This window comes from Protopterus annectens, chromosome 3.part0, assembly GCF_019279795.1.
Source record: "Protopterus annectens isolate FY-2018-M chromosome 3.part0, PAN1.0, whole genome shotgun sequence".
NCBI classification, from domain to species: domain Eukaryota; kingdom Metazoa; phylum Chordata; order Ceratodontiformes; family Protopteridae; genus Protopterus; species Protopterus annectens.
The window spans coordinates 1,145,418,424-1,145,433,489 of NC_056731.1; the positions used below are offsets into that span (position 1 = coordinate 1,145,418,424).

Below are 15,066 nucleotides of genomic sequence, written 5' to 3' on the forward strand. Positions count from 1 at the left end.
ACCACATTCCTGCTACTACAATCTGTATTGGTGTTAAATTGGAATGTTCGTCCAGTGACAGGGTGTAAAAAAGTCACATCCTCACTTATGTGGGTACAGTGGTTACACATCCCACATTTTACTGTATTTCTATCTATATTAGTAACCAGTTGTTTACACATAGTATTCTTTGGTCTACATAATAACCTTTTCAGGTTAGGTTTATTCCTATGTGCAAATCTAGGTTGAGGTCCTACTATATTTGCCACTTCACTATCTGATAACAGGATGTCCCAGTTCTTAAAGAACATCTCCTTAATCTCCCTGGTATCCCTAGTGAAGGAGATAATGGGCCTAACCTTAACCATCTGTTCTGAAGAAGTAATCCCTCTATATTGTTCATTCCAATTTGAAAAGAAAGGCGCCACTCTGGTAGACCTAAGGTTATGTACTTCTAGGATGACCTGATCAACTAACTCGGGTCATAATTCCTGTCAATAAACCTCATTCTCATCTCTTCTACTTCTTTCAAATAATATTCATCCATAGGATTATACCTGGATGCTCTCATAAATTGTCCCTTTAAAATATTATAAAATATGTATTTTGATGCATACTTTCTCTACATAACAATGTATTCGGTGACATAATTTGCGATGTATCAAGTATTCAAAGTCCATTATCCAATCTAAATACTTCCACATCCAAGTAAGAAATCCTATCATAAGAACAACATAAAGTAAACTTAAGGAAATCTGTAGAAGAATTCATGGTATTCACAAATTCCTGAAGCTTATCAATACCCCAAACCATATGAAAACAGGTCATCCACAAATCTATGTATAAGCCCCCAAATTCATTAAATAGGGAAACATGTAAGAATTTATCCTCCCATGCAGCTATTACAAGGTTGGCGTAGCTATTGGCACAAGTGCCCATAGCCACGCCATCCTTCTGGAGGTAAAATTCTCACCAAAAATAAATAGATTATTGGATAGCACCATCTCTAAATAAAGTGTAATCAAATCTATCTTATCTGCAGAAAAATCAGAATGGAGTCTTAAGTAATCTTGTATATAATTAATTCCTGTTTCATTTGGTATTACTGTAAAAAGACTCACAACGTCTAATGTCACTAACAGGAACTGTCTCTCCTCATCAATGTCCTTAGTATATGTGTACAGATCTAATAAAAATTGTTTACTGTCTTTTAATATATGTACATTTTTATCAACCAATGGTCTCAAAACATTCTCTATGTAAATTGATAACGGCTCAGTTACCCATCCTGGCCTGCCACAATGGGCCTCATAGGTGGATTATTATAGGATTTGTGTACTTTTGGTAGCCCCTGTATTATCGGCACCACTGGATGCTCAACTTTAAAATATTGATATAATTCTTCAGTTATAGTAGATGTCATTAAAAGATCATCTAAAGTATAATAGACATCAAAAACTTTCTGTGCAACTATTGTTTCATCAATTTTATCATAAAAATTATTATCACTCAAAAGCTGCAACATTCTATTGTTGTAATCGGTGGTATCCATTAACACAATGGGGCCACCTTTATCCGCCGGTCTTATTACAAGTTTCTCATCATTCCTCAAATCCTTTAATGCTTGCCTCTGTTTATAAGTCAAGTTCTGGCCATGTTTCATATGCTGATGTGTTACAAAATGTGTGTGAATGTTATTCTCAATTACTCTCCCAAACACTTCCACTACCGGGTGCAATTGAGGTACATATGTACTATTCGGGCGAAAACGAAAGGCGGTCTGACTACCATTTCCTGAACCGTAATCAAGTCTTAGCTGAATATTTCTAGTAAACATTTTTGAATCAATAACTGAATCTGCCACATTATCCCGTCGAGCGGGTATAAAATTTAAACCCTTATTTAAAACCTGTACTTCATATTCATTTAAAATCCTTGTGGAGAGGTTCACTATTAATGTACGGTCTTCTCCCACATCCTCTTTAGTGTGGGCCCATTGTAGTCCTCCATTGACCCCTTCCTTTTGTGTCTGCCTCTGCTCCCTGAAGTTGTCTTTCGTAATGTTGCCCCTGCTATAGGGAAAGGGATGTTCTCCTTTTGTAAAGAGTTATTACCAATTTTCCCCCCTAATATTGTTTTAGGTCTAACTATAGCTTCCTTAGAGGCCTGTATGTTCCTAGTACTTGTAGGACTATCTGCTTTCATATTACTCTCTAATTGTATAACATTTCCCACATCAGAAATACTGGGGGTAGGCATATTCTCCTCCACATCAAGTGCATTCACTCCTCTTTCCTCAGACTGTCCAGATGTCACTGATGTTTTCGCCATAATGGCGCTTACGACCTGAACCTCAGAGGTATCTGTAATATTCACCTCCCTAACAGGATTATGTGCAACCTGTGCAACATTCACATCTCCTAAGGTCCTATTAACATGTGTAGTATAAGTGCCTCGATGTCCAAACCCTGCATTTGGACTAGTTCTATTCTGTTCCCTAGGCCAGGTGAATACATGGTTGTTTCTAAAATCCCTGACGTCTCTACTAATTTTTACTTTTTTCTGTTCAATTAAACGTTTTTCTAGCAGGCACACATCATCCATCACTCTTTCCACTTGATTATGCATATATGTACTAATACATTTCGAGCGTACATTTTTAAAACATTCATTGACCAAGTTTTTTAACATAATTTCTTCTGGCATATGATAATCTATTAACAATTTCATATAATTGTAACTTAGTTCAATGTTCAATTGTTGCCATTTGAAAAGCAAGTCAGGAAATCTATTTCCTGAAGTGGGCATCTTTAAAATGCGGCCACGAGGTACAATCTTTTTGTTTAAACAGGCTTCAAAATACTGTCTTTGTACCTGTAGTTTCTTCAGCTTCACAAAAGCACCTTCTAGTTCCTGTAATTCCTTCGAAATGTTCGTTGTATTGTCCAATATTACTTCATTATCACCATCCTCAATGTTTGGTTGAAAATCCAGCAGTACATTAACGTTACCAGCCAAACAAGCTTCAAAGCGGGATGTTCCCTTATCAGAATTTTCCTTCCCAGCCGTAGCTGGAACATACGGAAGTTCTATGTTCACGCTGGGGGCGTGTGCCGTCATCCTTGGTTGCCGCACAAAATAGCGTAAAATAAACAACAAAGCTAGCACGGCAAACCCAGAAAAACCAGTTAACAGCGAAATAAACAAAAAACATACAGTTACCAAGATTGCTGTTACTGGTGGCTGCCCCTTCTGTATAACAGAAAAAGTAAAATTCAATGTCTTTCGACAAATGCAGTACAACGATGCACGCTCCTTCTTTAGGTCCCTGGAACTACTCCTGTAGGGAAATCGTAGTCTTCACGGACACAGTCAAAGGAAACCAATGTAATACTTCAATGCAAAGAAATGCTGCTAAAATCCAAATCTCCGGTCAATAAAAAATGGTTTTATTCGAAAAGTGCACAGAACAAGTGAGCGCTTTCGCCGTTAGGCTTCATCAGACTATAAAAAATGCTTAACAGCATCTAGTTTAAAAAGACAACACTATGCAGTGATAGGTTACAATAAATTAATTACATTAAATCAATTACAATTTAAAGCGCCATACCAAAAGACTCCTTATACATTTCTTTAAGCACATTTCTTTAAAAAACTTTAAAATCAATATTAATATTAACAATATTAGAATAAACTACTAATAATACATTACTCAGTGGCATTTTACATATAAAAATAACAATTCATATATAGATAGTAATAATAATCCATTCCCATCAAACATCACAAACCATCATTAGTAGCAGAACATAAAACGGACCCATTATTCCTAGATCTTATGGTCTTGGAATTCTTCTGTTTCTCAGAACAGGTTTAATGTGAATCTTGTCATTTAAACCAGGTGGTTCATCAGCCCTAAGTCTAATGATCCACCTCATTTCACATTCTAGGGTGTGATTTATTAAATCACCCCTATAGTAAGGTGTTAAGTATTGTATAACATTAAATTTAAAGATGTGATTCTGGCCTAATATTTTATTATGTCTGGCCAATGCATTAAACTCTGACCCTTTCCTTATATGGTAATTATGTTCCCTAATGCGGTCCTTAAATGGTCTATTGGTCTTCCCCACATAAAATGAGGGGCACTTTTCACATCTAGCCAAATAGACCACATTCCTGCTACTACAATCTGTATTGGTGTTAAATTGGAATGTTCGTCCAGTGACAGGGTGTAAAAAAGTCACATCCTCACTTATGTGGGTACAGTGGTTACACTTCCCACATTTTACTGTATTTCTATCTATATTAGTAACCAGTGAAGAATTATATCAATATTTTAAAGTTGAGCATCCAGTGGTGCCGATAATACAGGGGCTACCAAAAGTACACAAATCCTATAATAATCCACCTATGAGGCCCATTGTGGCAGGCCAGGGATGGGTAACTGAGCCGTTATCAATTTACATAGAGAATGTTTTGAGACCATTGGTTGATAAAAATGTACATATATTAAAAGACAGTAAACAATTTTTATTAGATCTGTACACATATACTAAGGACATTGATGAGGAGAGACAGTTCCTGTTAGTGACATTAGACGCTAGAGTCTTTTTACAGTAATACCAAATGAAACAGGAATTAATTATATACAAGATTACTTAAGACTCCATTCTGATTTTTCTGCAGATAAGATAGATTTGATTACACTTTATTTAGAGATGGTGCTATCCAATAATCTATTTATTTTTGGTGAGAATTTTTACCTCCAGAAGGATGGCGTGGCTATGGGCACTTCGTGTGCCAATAGCTACACCAACCTTGTAATGGCTGCATGGGAGGATAAATTCGTACATGTTCCCCCCCTATTTAATGAATTTGGGGGCTTATACCGCAGATTTGTGGATGACCTGTTTTTCATATGGTTTGGTTGTATTGATAAGCTTCAGGAATTTGTGAATACCATGAATTCTTCTACAGATTTCCTTAAGTTTACTTTATGTTGTTCTTATGATAGGATTTCTTACTTGGATGTGGAAGTATTTAGATTGGATAATGGACTTTTGAATACTTCGATACATCGCAAATTATGTCACCGGAATACATTGTTATGTAGAGAAAGTATGCATCCAAAATACATATTTTATAATATTTTAAAGGGACAATTTATGAGAGCATCCAGGTATAATCCTATGGATGAATATTATTTGAAAGAAGTAGAAGAGATGAGAATGAGGTTTATTGACAGGAATTATGACCCCGAGTTAGTTGATCAGGTCATCCTAGAAGTACATAACCTTAGGTCTACCAGGGCGGCGCCTTTCTTTTCAAATTGGAATGAACAATATAGAGGGATTACTTCTTCAGAACAGATGGTTAAGGTTAGGCCCATTATCTCCTTCACTAGGGATACCAGGGAGATTAAGGAGATGTTCTTTAAGAACTGGGACAGCCTGTTATCAGATAGTGAAGTGGCAAATATAGTAGGACCTCAACCTAGATTTGCACATAGGAATAAACCTAACCTGAAAAGGTTATTATGTAGACCAAAGAATACTATGTGTAAACAACTGGTTACTAATATAGATAGAAATACAGTAAAATGTGGGAAGTGTAACCACTGTACCCACATAAGTGAGGATGTGACTTTTTTACACCCTGTCACTGGACGAACATTCCAATTTAACACCAATACAGATTGTAGTAGCAGGAATGTGGTCTATTTGGCTAGATGTGAAAAGTGCCCCTCATTTTATGTGGGGAAGACCAATAGACCATTTAAGGACCGCATTAGGGAACATAATTACCATATAAGGAAAGGGTCAGAGTTTAATGCATTGGCCAGACATAATAAAATATTAGGCCAGAATCACATCTTTAAATTTAATGTTATACAATACTTAACACCTTACTATAGAGGGGGTGATTTAATAAATCACACCCTAGAATGTGAAATGAGGTGGATCATTAGACTTAGGGCTGATGAACCACCTGGTTTAAATGACAAGATTCACATTAAACCTGTTCTGAGAAACAGAAGAATTCCAAGACCATAAGATCTAGGAATAATGGGTCCGTTTATGTTCTGCTACTAATGATGGTTTGTGATGTTTGATGGGAATGGATTATTATTACTATCTATATATGAATTGTTATTTTATATGTAAAATGCCACTGAGTAATGTATTATTAGTAGTTTATTCTAATATTGTTAATATTAATATTGATTTTAAAGTTTTTAAAGAAATGTGCTTAAAGAAATGTATAAGGAGTCTTTTGGTATGGCGCTTTAAATTGTAATTGATTTAATGTAATTAATTTATTGTAACCTATCACTGCATAGTGTTGTCTTTTAAACTAGATGCTGTAAGTATACCTGGTTCTGAATCAAAGTTGCAGAGTAATCATAGACTTTGTTCTGTGCACTTTTAATAAAACCATTTTTTATTGGGAGATTTGGATTTTAGCAGCATTTCTTTGCATTGAAGTATTACATTGGTTTCCTTTGACTGTGTCCGTGAAGACTTACTAGGCCTACAGGAGTAGTTCAGGGACCTAAAGATCTGCAGCATTGTCTGCATTTGTCGAAAGACATTGAATTTTACTTTTTCTGTTATACAGAAGGGGCAGCCACCAGTAACAGCAATCTTGGTAACTCTAGGGTAAAGCTAGTTTTTATTTTAAAACCAGAAACATCTTTATTAAATTAACATGTAGACATGGGCCATGTTACATTTATATAAATGAAAATAAACCATGGCGACACGATCTCAGTTGCAAACATTATACATTCCAAATTGTGCAACACAATATATCCAGTCATTGTTAGTCAGCCATTGCATAGCTTGTTCAAATTCTTAATTTTAAAACTTGTTCCTCCTCTGCATGTATTGATCCCACAGTTTCCATTTTTCCTGTGTAATTTGCTCCTACCCTTATCCAGTTGCAGATGTTTTAACTCTGTTACGCAGTGGTGCAGCGGTAGCATTGTTGGCTCACAGCAAGAGTTTCTCCAGTTCGATTCCCAGCTGGAGTGCGGGGAGTGCCTTCTGTGTGGAGTCTGCATGTCCTCCCCGCGGTTGGGGTGGGCGTTCGAAAGATATGCGTAAATGGGCATGCCTTCGTTGAAGGTTGAATGTCGAGCTGGCACCTCGGTGTTCGTGAAAATCAGCTGCCAGTCATTAGTGGACTGGAGTTCCACTGTGGCGACCCTTAACCGGGAAAAGCCGAAAGACAACAACAACTACCTTCACTACTAATAGTAAGGTTGGTTTAGACTTTTGATTTCCACTTTCTGGGAATTGTTTTTTTGGCAGCCATCATAATTAGACTCAGAAAGGCCTTACTATGTCTAGGCAGTGCTGATTTTGTATCATAGCTCAAAAAGTCATTTCCCTAGTCACCCCAACCTGCTCACCCAGCGTCTCAAACAGAACAGTCTGCAGGGAGTCTTTTAATTATCAGAGTGTGATTTTAGAGGTAAACAGTTTCACTAGCTGCATTGGAATGAAACAACAACATATGTGGAGTAAATGGTTCGCAAAACACAAATATTTAATCAAAACTAACACTGAAAACACTGCCAAAAGGAATGGTTGTAGCATAGAGCATATGTGTTTGTGTATATAGCAAGGTAACAGATAAGAACTAGATTTCAAAATAGTCCTTTATAGGATGGAGAAGTTCCTCAACATGGTCTTAAGAAATGCATTGATAGATGCTGTGTGTGAGCAAGTACATAAAATTAGGAGCAGAGCACTGTCAGCAAACTGATTCAGTAGGTATACCTGGTTCTGAATCAAAGTTGCAGAGTAATCATAGACTTTGTGATATGGGCACAGTTAATAGTTAAATAAGAGTTTGTTGGGAGTCTTTAAGGTTGTATCTTTGAAGATCTCTTTATGAATGCTGTGGTATTTTTATTAATTTAACTGGGTTAAACTTACTAGGCACAAGCCTCTTTTCAGTGAAGATCTGGAAGCATTGTCTAAGTGACCTCGCTCAAAGTCACAAATCTTGCCAATTGGGGTGGTTGGAAATGAAACTTTGGACTCTAGGGTAAAGCTAGTTTTTATTTTAAAACCAGAAACATCTTTATTAAATTAACATGTAGACATGGGCCATGTTACATTTATATAAATGAAAATAAACCATGGCGACACAATCTCAGTTGTAAACATTATACATTCCAAATTGTGCAACACAATATATCCAGTCATTGTTAGTCAGCCATTGCATAGCTTGTTCAAATTCTTAATTTTAAAACTTGTTCCTCCTCTGCATGTATTGATCCCACAGTTTCCATTTTTCCTGTGTAATTTGCTCCTACCCTTATCCAGTTGCAGATGTTTTAACTCTGTTACGCGGTGGTGCAGCTGTAGCATTGTTGGCTCACAGGAAGAGTTTCTCCCGTTCGATTCCCAGCTGGAGTGCGGGGAGTGCCTTCTGTGTGGAGTCTGCATGTCCTCCCTGCGGTTGGGGTGGGCGTTCGAAAGATATGCGTAAATGGGCGTGCCTTCGTTGAAGGTTGAATGTCGAGCAGGCACCTCGGTGTTCGTGAAAATCAGCTGCCAATCATTAGTGGACTGGAGTTCCACTGTGGTGACCCTTAACCGGGAAAAGCCGAAAGACAACAACTACCTTCACTACTAATAGTAAGGTTGGTTTAGACTTTTGATTTCCACTTTCTGGGAATTGTTTTTTTGGCAGCCATCATAATTAGACTCAGAAAGGCCTTACTATGTCTAGGCAGTGCTGATTTTGTATCATAGCTCAAAAAATCATTTCCCTAGTCACCCCAACCTGCTCACCCAGCGTCTCAAACAGAACAGTCTGCAGGGAGTCTTTTTAATGTCTGCCAATGCATTGCACTCCAGAAAATATTTTCCCAGTTACCTCTTTCTGCCCCATCACACCTCCAACATTTGCTGTGTACCTGAGGAAAAATTCTTTGAAGTCTGCTAGGAGTATAAAATATCTATGGAAGTACTTCCAGGCAAAGACCCAAAATCTTGTCGATTTTGTTACATATTTGGGAGACATACATATATCCCCTCATTGTTTGTTTGTGAGTTGCTTATCTAATCTCTCTTCCCAGTGCTCCCTAACCTCCTTTGATTTAATTCTTGTAGTTATCATGCAATGTTTTATATGCTGCACCAATTATTCCTTTCTTAATGGCAACTTCTGTACTAGATTCTACTAAAAACTCTGCCAGAGCTTGTCTTTCGTTTAGGACCCCCTAGTTTCACTTTTCCTATACTCTGAATGCCTTCCATATCAAAGATTGATATAATTATCCTGCAGTCCAAATAAGTTCTTGACATCTCTCCATTCTGTTACCTTTCCCTCTCTAGTTATATGCTTGCCAGTACCTTGTTCCTTCAATACATTCCTGACCCCCTTGCCTTTTATCTGTACCTCTAATTCCAGTCAACCCTGTTTGCAGAATCTCCTTTCTCCATTCCCATTGTTGGCTTAGTTCTTAGAAGACTTTCTGCTACTTTATGAATATAATATTCTGTGCGATTATTATTCTCCTTAAAGGTCTGCATCCAAAATCCCAGTCTCTCCTTGTTACTTGAGCTTCCACCCTGTTTCATCATAATCTCTTTCCACTTAGAATTATAGTTTTCTGCTTGTGCTAAATATAGGAACGTTAACTGTTGCTCTGAAATACTCCTTCAACTCTTGGTAATGCCAGTCTGCCTTCTGTTGGAAGAATAAGCTTATCCCAATTGACTCTGGCCATCTTTCCCTCCCAAATAACACCCTTCAGCTCTTTATTAATTGCAAACCACAACTTGTCCTGTGGTTGATAAAAATATGCCTAACCTATGCATAAGAGTAAAGTGACTAACTTGTGCAAGACTAAAGGGACTAAAAACATTTCAACTGCTTGCATCTTACTGTCAATGTCCATATAACTGAGCTTCCATTTTCTGAGTTTTTGTATTATCTTTTTAGTCTCTTCCCACCTATCCTTAGCTGCCACACCAGTATCATTTTTAATCCATACTTCTAAATATTTCATTTTGCCATGTCCTCATAAGTATGGATATTGCTAAACCAGTTTGTATGTGGGTACATAATTTGCTGCTATTGCTTTTGTTTTTGCTTCATTAATTTTGTATCCTGTAAAGGTTTGAAACTGTCTTAGTATGTTCCACAACATTGTAATGTCACTTTCTGGTTTTGCCTGGTATAAAATAATGTCATTTGCAAATACAGCCAGCTTTCTTGACTACCATACTAATTATATCCTTGAATTTCTGAGTCCCTTATTTTCTTTGCTAGTGGTTCTAAATATAATGCAAATAACAAAGGTGAGAGAGGCCACCCCTGGCTGGTTCCTCTGCTCAAGCAGAGATTGTCAGAGAGGACCCCACCCACTTTAGTTTTTGCATCTGATCCTTCATATATCCTCCTAATCAACCTTATAATTTTATCAGGGAATGCAAATGCTTATGTTGCTCTGCTCATAAAATCCCAGCTTACTCTGTCAAATGCTTTCTCTGCATCAAGACCTACCAGCAACAGTGGTATTTTCTTGCACTCTGCTTCCGTTTGCATCATCACTGTTCTGTTTGTTGTCAAATGTTTGTCTTCCCTCCACAAAACCCCATTGATCCTTATCTATCAATTTTGACATCACTTTTGCCATTCTTGTAGCCATTATGAACATAAACACTTTATAATCATGATTTAGTGTTGTGTTGAAATGGGCCTGTATGAAGATGGATCTGATGGATCTTTACCTTCTTTTGGTAGTACAGCTACTATCGCTTTCTTCCAGGATCTGTTGGTGCTTTTCCTCCTCTTAAAGTACCGTTAAACAAAACCTTCTAGTTGATCATTTTTTTTCCCTTCTAGCTTCCAAACTTCCACAGGAGTACCATCTATCATGGGGACTTTCCTGTAGATTAGTTCCTGTCCTAACTGTTAGTAATTGAGCCTCTTCTCTCTAGTCATGGCATATTTAATTATTCCATAAATATTTCCATTTGTAGAACCGCGGTGGTGCAGCAGTAGCATTGTCGCCTCACAGCAAGAGGTTCTGCTGTTCGATTATCGGATAGAGCGCCTTGTGTGTGGAGTCTGCATGTCCTCCCCGTGGTCGAGTGGCATTCGAAAGACATGTGTGAATGGGCGTGCCTTTGAAGGTTTGGCGTCTGGCTGGCACCTCGGCACCATAAAATCAACTGCCAGTCATTAGCGGACCGGAGTTCCGATGTGGCGACTCCTAACCGGCAAAAGCCAAAAGAAAAACAACCACCACCTTTTCTTGATTTCCATATTTCTCTGCTTTATAAAGACATACATACAATTTCCAATATTATTTCTAATACTTCCACAGGAATCCCTAGTCATCTTCCTTGTAATAGGCTCCTTAAGCTTGGTGATAGGCCTTCTACTTTCTGTTGTCTAAGTCGTTGTGCTAAAAGGTTTTGTTCTCTAGAGGAGTTATCAAAAAACAGTTGCTTAACGGCAGTCTTTCCAAACTCATGCGTATTATCAAGGTAGTCCCTTATTTTCTGTATAGCATTCTGTAGTTGCTCCTCTTCTTCTGAGATGCCCCCTATTTTGCAGTAGTTTAATATTTGTCAGTCCCTCTAAATAATTATTGTTACTTCTTAACCATGTATCCCTTTCTTTTATTTCCATCCTATTTTTAAATTCCATTTTAATTTTATCGAATTCACTAGCTATATTTTCTGAAGTTTATGTCTTTAATAGCTCCTGAATAAACTCCGCTGTCTATTCCTTAAATTCCTCTCTTTTCAACAGGTAAGTGGGAAAGCACCAGTGTCTCATTTTTATTTCATTACCCTGTGTTTTTATTTTAGTTATTATTGGTGCATGATCTGAAATAGTTATTGGGTGCATATCAAAACCTTCAATTAAATGCACATGTTCTTGTGAAATGTAAATTCTATCTAGCCTAGCCCAGTTTTTGCATCTCTGGGAATAATAAGTAAATTCACTCTGGATTCCTAGCACTGAATTCTCATCTTCCATGCTAAATATTTTCATAAATTTCTTTAAAAATCTACCGACCTTTGTTAGGTGGGCCCCCGGACACATCTTCACTGTTGCAAATCAAATTCCAGTCTCCACCTATAAGTAATATTCCTTGCTGAAAGCGGATTATTTCTCCCAGAATTTTCTTTAGCTCTGTTATAGCAGTTTTCGGTGGGGCATAAATACATGCCAGTGTAATCCTCTTCCCTTGCCTGTAGCCCGTAGTACTACAAATCTGCCATTGTCTTTTTTCCCTGTCTTCTATTACTAGTAAAGCTCGGGTCTGTATTAGAAGACTGAATGTTTAGGTGATCGAACACCTAAACATCGATCTTCTAATATCGAATCACACAATGTCGAATGACCCAGAGAAACACGTCCCTCGGCCACAACACAAAAAAACAATACTTTACATCTAAATTTAAGTGGGCGGCTTCACCCCCCCCCCCCCGCTAACTAAATATACCAACTCCGAGATCGCTCAACAGTAGGAAATAGCAAACGCCTGTGAACGGCCAAGGGAAATCTTTCCCTGCATTAAATTGGCCGTTCACATTTTTTTGCTTTTGATAATAAAATATTGATGTTTAGGTGTTCGATCACCTAAACATTCGGTCTTCTAATATAGACGTGTAGAGCTCCTCTTGTAATTTAAGTACACCTTTATTCCTTTCCCCCATGTATTCTGCATAACCATCCTGAAAACCTTTATCAAATTCATATGTTTAGTTCTTTCCAAGCATGTCGCATAGCTAATTACACTCTACTTTTTTAATATAGTTCACTACTCTTTTTCAGATTTATCTATGAACCAAATATTCCCAATGCTGTAAATTCAAAAAAACCTCCGCTCGGGTAATGAGGAAAGCACCAAAAATTTATTGACAGATGAAATCTGCTTGTAAAGCGCTTAACCGGACTATCAGACTTGGATATTTGTGTTTATTGTGAACTGAACTGTCAAAAAATTTTTGGTGCTTTCCTCATTACCCGAGCGGAGGTTTCTTTGGATTTACAGCATTGGGAATATTTGGTTCGTGGTTGTGATTTGAGATTTATCTATGAGACCATTAATGTTTAAAGACATTATAGAAAGAATCATATTCTTGAGGGATTATTATTCCCACATTTTATGTGTGACAGCTTTTTTAAATGTCTAGTTCCAGCTTTTGTGTTACATGCATGCACTGTTTGGCAGGTTAATCCTATGTACTGCTGTTTCTTGTCATCTCCAGTTGAGCCTGTCACATCTTGCAGAACTTCTTGTTTTTATTGAAAACCCTCAAATAAAATACACACGCACACAAACCCAGTAACCCCCAAAACCTAATAACTTACACGCAAAACTATGTACATCTTTAAATATTGAAGTTTTTACCCCTTAATATGAACATAAGTTCAAAACTGACAGCTACACCCACAGACTTGAGCTAAACAGAAAGAAAGCTTATCCATGCTAAGACGCATGGTAGAGCTTCTGATTCTATTAAGTGCTGTCTAGTTTTTGCCTTATCTTTCTACCTCTCCCACCTGGGAAACACTTGAATGCTTTCGGAAAACATTTTCTCCAAACATTTCTCTTTATTAGATTGTCTGCTAATGATATGAAAACCAGATACAGCACTGTTTACTAGAAAAAAGACCTTATAATATTCAATAATTCTTTTTCATTTACATACTTTTTGTTACTTTGCAGTGCCTAGATTTCTTAAAACTAAAAAAGGAGAAGGAGACAAGGGAGAAAGAAACAAAAAGAATAAACAGAAGCACCTATTTACATTAGTATACTCATTACACTTAAAAATAACTGGAAAAATGCATTATAATAACAGAGAAAATCATGCACCACTTAATTTTTTCTTAACAGTATTACTTTTGTTTTACTTGACTCTCTCCCTTCTCTTCCTCTCTTCTGAGTATTTTTCCGAACATTAATGACATGAAGTAGGTGCATGCTTTAGAGTCCCCTACAGGGTTAAAGTCCAATATTTACAGATACTTTTTTTTCTATTTCTGTTCATCTCCATCTCCCAAACCCTGCCTCTTCTTCATCTCCATTGCAGTCTTGATTCTTCTAGTCAACTTCTGTACTTTTTCTCTCTCTCAATCATTTTCCATTGAAACACTGGGAAAGTTTTCACTGGCACAGTCTCTCTCTAGTCTTTATTACCAGAAGAACAAGAAGCAGAATCTTTTTTTATCACAACTCACAAAAGTTTGTCCAGCAAAAAACTATTTCTTCCTTAACATGTATTTCATCAAAAAATGTTTTTGTTCCTCCAGAGAAAAATATTTTGAGGATAGCTGGGTACAGCAGTTTGAATCTCATGCCTGTTTCTCGGCATACCATGATAATGTATTCCTCTTCTGCATGGTGTGCAATGAGTAGTCATTTTCCACACTCTGCTGTCTCCAACTTTTAGTACTTTGTCCTTCTACCACAATTTTTGTCGGAGTCAACTCCTGCTGATAAGATTGCATTTTTACTATTAAAGGTCTAGGTTGTTGTCTTGTAGCCAGGTTTGGAACATACACAAGATGTGCCCATTCAGTTAGCAATTCTTATGAACATCTCTTCTTGTGCAGTTCCATATTCAGACAGTCTTTTCTTCATTTTAACCTCTGAGTTTTGCAGTCATGTCACCTTATCTGAATATGTGTTCCAAGCTTCCATTTTTCAAGCTTTTTATTGTTTGTGTTGATATACTCCATCAGTGTTTTGTTTATTTTAGCCAGGTCTGTGTGCAGCTGCTTTATACTTTCCTCTATATTACTGGAAGTCATGTCTGGAATTTGCACTGTTTCATTCTGAACAACTGCAGTACCTTTCCTAGTCTGTTTCTTTTTTTCCTTCAACTTTTGTAGCCGATTTTCCTCCAGTTCCTTTATATTTCTTTTTTCCTGTTATCTAGGCAGTGCAGTTACTAGTCAGTTACTGAAATTTACCCAGAAATCTAGGTACACTGGCTTTTTCTAAGTTTCTGTTTTCAGACTGGGAGAGCCAGAATTAAGCTGTTACTCAATGGGCAGCCATCGTGAAGTCATAGGATGAAGCGTGTTAGTAGC

The 15,066-nt window shown here is 37.3% G+C and overlaps 1 protein-coding gene across 1 annotated transcript in view; it reads left to right on the forward strand.

The window, feature by feature from the left end:
- ESCO1 (establishment of sister chromatid cohesion N-acetyltransferase 1) overlaps window positions 1-15,066 on the forward strand; it is a gene marked incomplete in the record, with an annotated part of 993,102 nt that overhangs the window by 302,604 nt on the left and 675,432 nt on the right.